Here is a 6,501-nt window from a genome sequence, read left to right as displayed (position 1 = left end):
TCAGGGGTGGATTGTAAATACAAGTAGACGTAGCAGTCAGTACTGCTGCTACTCCTTTACAACGCGCGCGTCACGAAGCAATATGGGAAAGAACTGACATCGAATTGGAAGGATGTTTAGAGCGCGCGCATGCGCAAAGAGTGGTCAGGACAATTAATCATGTAGCCTGATTGTTACTGTACATATAATTCTGACAAAACTCTGAGCAACATTGCTATTACCATAAACATCCTCACTATTCACCGTCTTAACAAACTTTTCATCAAAACTACAGAAGAAAAGAAGAGCAAAGTAAACAGGCCACGAAGAGACGAAAAGTTACTGTGGCATTCATATTCCAGCAAACTCTCTCCCTGTTCGCCGTATGTCGATACATTTCCGGTAGACTTAGAGTGAAGATTTGTCGTGACGTGAAAAGGCCCATAGGCATCTTCTGGATATTAAACACACACTCCCAAACATACGCAATCAACATTAAATGCATTATTCTGAATTAACTGAATAAAATGGAAAATTGTGAACAGAACTCTGTCTAGTTCGGAAGGGTTGATTCAGACTTCGATATGATTTAAGAAACAAATATTGTATAGGTAAATCGTGATGATAAAGTTGCTCATGAATCTCTCCCTGTACATACTCACCTAACATACTCGTGTGGTTTTAATGAACGTAATCAATATGTATATTGTGATAGAAACCCGATTTCATGTTTTGTTTTGGTTTTGTTTGCCCGGACCAAAAACCCCAAATGAACTAACGCTCAAATGCTGACGTGTTTTGAGTCCGACTGGTGATACAGACCAAAGACTACTGTTTACTTGTATACATTCATGTCGAGAAGACAACGGTGTTCCTTCCACGTGTGTAAAAAGCAATATTCCAGTTATCAGTGATCGTGTGAGAGGCACCTCATGGTACAGCCCAGTGTTTCGCGTGTAGGGCAAGCGTGCCACGTCTTATCTGTACAGTATAATCTTAACATACATTATCAAGCTTCGTGCATTGTTGCGACTGTCGATCCCCGACGTTATCCAAGTATGTTATCTGAATGTTCTTGACGGTAGCATTCTTGAAAGTATAGGAGCCATTTTACTCTAGATCGATGAATTCTTATCACTGAATATAAAGAAGACTTACATGACATCGGCATCAATTTTGACTTTGAGCTGTAAATTGTCAATCGTGACAGAGTCATGATGAACAAGAACGACTTTATTCATCATTATGGTAAGATAGGACCATTGGAGATCCTTAATTGTATCATAAGTATGAGGAGCGGCAGTGCGCCTTCGTCGACGTGGTGTCGCGGTCGATTACTCTCACGAGTTTCGCACTCGACATTCCAAGAGTGCGGACCGCGCGGGGCCCTCTATCGATCTGCGCGCCGCACATCACGTGGGTGTTAATCATAATGTCCAGGCTAACTCACTCCGCACTGAGTGAAATCGTATGGATAATTCGCCATCACTCGGTGAAAAGTTGCCCTCCCATCTCAACAGTAAGTTCTGCAATAATTCACATTGCTGAATTATCATGTATACCTTATACGTCGATTTTTCGCCGAGGGCAAAGCTCACAGACAGTAACATATAGCCAAGAAAGAGACCGGTAATGGGCAAGATATTAGTATTATGCAGTGGCGGATCCAGGGGAGAGCGCACCGGGGGCGCGCCCCCCTGTACGGAATTCATGGATCCGCCCCTGTTATGCTAATATTGGTTAATGACGTTATTTTGATCAAGATGCTACATAGAGTAAATAATCCTCCCAGGGACAATCACTCTAGTTGATCACGTTCACTTCGGTGCTGGAAGGGAAAAGATTTGTAGGCCTAGTTCGAGCGCCATATTCAAAGTGACGGCAACTGTCTATACTAATCTGCTGATCATGCACAAAAATTGCATTCAAACGTGTCGTATTTTATCTGATGTGAAATGATTAGCTACAGGAAATATTTCCTGTGATTGAGAATCCCTTTTTTTTAAAGTAAGCGATTGTCATTTTTTTTTGTACCCTGCGGTACAAAATAAATAACACAAAATGAATATATAAATATTTCACTGCATTTGTCCAATTTGAAGGATGGAATATGAGCAACTGTTGGACCAATACAACACATTTATTTTAATATCATTCTATCTTTTCTTATATATTTGAACATACAGGAAGCTTCGTTGTGTTATGCTTTGCTCTGTCATTAATCAGTTAAAGTCTTTACTTATTGCTTTGTAACAGTGCAAAACTTTCCTTGTGATTCATTTTGTCTTGTTAATTGTTGAGATTGAAAGTGAAGAGTTGATTTGTCCAATTTGAACATATTATAATAAGGCATTTAAACTCTGGGAGCATAGTCAAGCGATCGAAGAAACATTATAAAATATAATGATGCGAGCACCATTTTTAAGTCCATAGACTGGATGGAAGTACAATAAGAACAATCTCAGGCATTCCGATCATTATAATGGCCAAAAGTATTAGTAGAATATTCCCAGGACAACGTTATTCGTGAAATCAAATTTTTGTGTTCGGATTGAAATTAAGTATACGACTTCAACTGGGAGAAACAAAATGTTCGGTTTACTCAGCACAGAATATTGAACAGCGAGAAATGTATGCAAAACAATTCCTGACAGTGTGTATACAAGTAGGGAAATTATGCGATGCAGAGGTGCGTCACGACTTGCACTACTTAATTTACTAGGTCTTCAGCTATTACATTGACGAGAGATTAACAGTTAGGTACACGTTGTATAGTGCATCAAGTTTTCCTTGAAAGTGCTTGGATTTCCTTTTTACCTTCATGTCATTTCTGTGCATGCTGATAATGTATACAAATACGTGTATTACCACTTTTAGAAACACTCTCTCAAATCATTGTGACGTTCTGTGGTTATGTTATTTCACACAGCTGGAGAGTAGAAAGTCAAAATAAATACAACTATATATCGAAGAATACGTATAGTATTCATTAGTAAAAGGTTGACAGGGCATACTGGTGACAATATGAATCAATTGATTGACGCGTGGCATTGAAATTATGTGATTATTTTCCTTTTCAATACACACTGTGTCTGAAATTCCTTCGGTATCTTGTACAGTTTGTTCATATTATCATTCATGGATTGAGCATAAGCTCCTGAATTAATGCGCTAACGACATTGATCACTTTTTCTTCGTGATTATTATTATCATTTTTTTTTTGAAGGGGAAAGGGATTCATAAGGCTGGTTGGGAGTGTCGCTGCTGAATATATCAACTAAAGTTACAGTAGGAGAATACTACAGAGGCACATACAGTCCAATTCTTCGAATTCTGTGAAAAAATCATTTGAGTGAATGGGGGCCAGGAGAAATGTATTATAAGAGATCGTACCAGTGGAGACGGAAGTTAATTACTCATTTAAAATGTGTCATGGAAATTATAAAAGTTGCCAGTGCAGGTGTGTTCTCTATAGGCCATTATTCAACAATTGCGATACTGAGAACCATCCGCATGATTTATATTAAACAAACACAAACACACACACAAAACACACAAACACACGCATGTATAAGTACATACATGTATACGCAAATCTAATAATAATAATTCACAACATTTATATAGCGCGTTATTACATAAAATGTCTCTAAGCGCTATGGGAAAAAGAAAACAATAGAAAGGGAAGAAGAGGAAAGTAAAGAAAGAAAGAAAGAAGAAGAAGGTACAGTTTCAGTAACGGTATAAGACATGAGACACATTCATAATACTACTCAATAAACAAATATGTTTTTAACATGGATTTAAATTTGTCTACTGAGTCTGTTTGTTTCAAGCATTCAGGTAAACTGTTCCAGAGTTGAGGTGATGCTGACTGAAAAGCTCTAGAACCATAAGATTGTGTATTGACAGGAGGAGGTATTAAAAGTGATTTGTTGTTAGACCGCAAGTTCCGGGAGGGTAGGTATTCAGTTATCAACTGTTGAAGATAAACCGGTGCATATACGTAAATATATACTGCAATATTGCGCAACGATGCTCATGCGAAACATCACAAATCAATATGAGCATGGACTTTGTGTTATACAATGTAGTATCAAGAGACGAAATGAAATGGTTCATAAATATGGACTGTTTCGAGGGGCATAGTCAAAACTATTTGCCAAGAGGTGATTTATCAACAGAGCTGTGCCCCTCGACTTTGTTTCGGGGCATTGCACTGTTGAGAAATTACCGAGGGCAAATAGTTTTAACCACGACTCTATCAGAAGCAGTCGATATTTGTTTTATATATCGCATCCCATTTAAGATATTATGCTAAATTAAGACCAGAGACTCCAACTCTCCCGTTTTCGACGGGAGATCTCCCGCCGAAAGCCCATTTTTGCACAATCTCCCGTTCTCCCGTTTGAGATTTGATTTCTCCCGCCCTGGCTCTGTGTCTCCCGGTGGAAAGGATTTCTTACTTATTTCTATCGTATGTTGAAAAAATAAGCCTCAGATAGCACCAGAGAACACCTAGAATCCTAGGAACTTCGCGCTTCGCACACATCAACTTGGAGTCTCCCGTTTGCTAGGGGTGTCGGGCGGGAGAATCTCCAGATCAGAAGGAGCTTGGGGTTGGAGTCTCTGTAAGACATTGAATTGAAGTTGTGCTACCGGTCAGAGAAATTGTATTAGGTGAAATTTTACAATGCACAAATATAGACACGCGCGCAAGATAACGCGCATCTTGAAAAACCGCATCTTGAAAAACCGCTAACTGACTGCCGGGCAGTACAACGAAGACTAATAACTGTACCTGTGACCAATCTGAATTGAAGATTCATCGAATAAGGTATTTACATTTTAGTCGATGTGATGGGACTCCAGCAAAGTTCTGCAACCTTCATCATAGACGTTTAAGAAATGTCTAACGTCGACGGGAGATGATAAAAGCAGAAACTAAAACTATGTTATGTACATTGTTGATTTCTCTCATTACGGAGGGGATATTTGACACACACAGCATCTATGCTGCGATACTACTTCTTAGAAGAGTGTAGATGAACTAGATTCACTAAAAATGTCTGGACTTTCTGCGATGTGTGTTATGAAACATTTTTGTGACAAGAGTGCGAATTTGTGTGACCAACTGTTTGGACTACATTCTTACGCATTTCCTTTACCACTCCACCCGTCCACTCCGTGTCTCATATACTTCCACACCTGTGCATTTGTATCGATAGTTTTTGTTAACGTGTGGTGCTGCAAGTAAGGAAGTTTGTAGAGGTTTTTGTATTCAGTTGACACATGTTTATATACTCTAGTATTGATGATGAGCTAGTTATGTCATCGAATATTGTATAAACATATTTGTTCAATATTGCAGTCACAGTTGATAATGCTTTAATACTGTGTAATCAGATTTGTATTGAATGGAAATCAGTTTGTCGCTGTATAGAGATATACTACTGCTCAGTGGGTGCTAAATTGTAGCTTAAGGTATCTTCACCGTACATTCAATGATTTGAAACGTCTGCTTCTGGATGTACGTAACAGAAGACGGTTTAAAAATTTACTGACGTACATTTTAATCCGCCACTTTTCAACGAACACCTACACAGCCATACTATTAACATAAATACACCGCACGTCAAGAAATGCCTACACTCTGCAATGTACCATTGTTAACTTAACCATTTAAGTTATTTATGTCAGTTGATATTCTTTTTCCTGATAAGATTGCGGATTTACCTGTTTGAGCTTTCAAGAGAAAAAGTAAATTTTGCTGTAAAGCTTACCCCTTGTGCACAAGGACCAGATGTGTTTGAAAACTTGTGTTTGTAAACCATCTTGCCAAAGCCGTGTTATGTCTCCCTAGAGGACATGTACTCAAAGATACACGTGTCTACAATATAAAATTTAAATTTACCCTTGTGTGATCAATAAATAACTGTAAGTTTCCCCCGCATTTTTTGTTATCGTTTTTTTTTTTTCCATACTATTTCTGTCTGTGTGAGTAATGAAATTGTAGCATATGTATTGAACGTCTGAATGAAAGACTACTAAAACTTTTGCACGTAGCCAGTTTGTGGAATAGCATAAGACAAATGAACATACAAGGCTTATGAATCAAATGTATATGTGGCATTTCTTCCCCGTGGTGAGACTTGTACTGATGGAGTCACGTCAGACCTTGTGTATTGTAGCAGAGACGTGTTTATGTATAGTCTTTTATCTAATCTCTATTCCTTGACGTTGAATTTCGTACATCCAATATTATATTATATTATATTATATATATTTTCACCTGCGAGATGTTTTGACGTCCAGAATCATATTAATAAATGGTATCGATATGAACATCTTTGTCTCATAATTGTCCTAATTACTTTGTCTCAGTCTCATCCTGCAATATAACTATGTATATCATATATCATATATATGTATATACATCAAATATATGCATACATATACAAGGATATTTATCTACATTTGCTATGTGAGTATATTCTACAGGAATTAGTATCTGATGCATTT

The sequence above is a fragment of the Diadema antillarum genome, unplaced genomic scaffold, assembly GCF_040938485.1.
Source record: "Diadema antillarum isolate AM-2024a unplaced genomic scaffold, OU_Dant_1.0 scf00000040, whole genome shotgun sequence".
NCBI classification, from domain to species: domain Eukaryota; kingdom Metazoa; phylum Echinodermata; class Echinoidea; order Diadematoida; family Diadematidae; genus Diadema; species Diadema antillarum.
Note: the sequence above shows the minus strand (reverse complement) of the source record.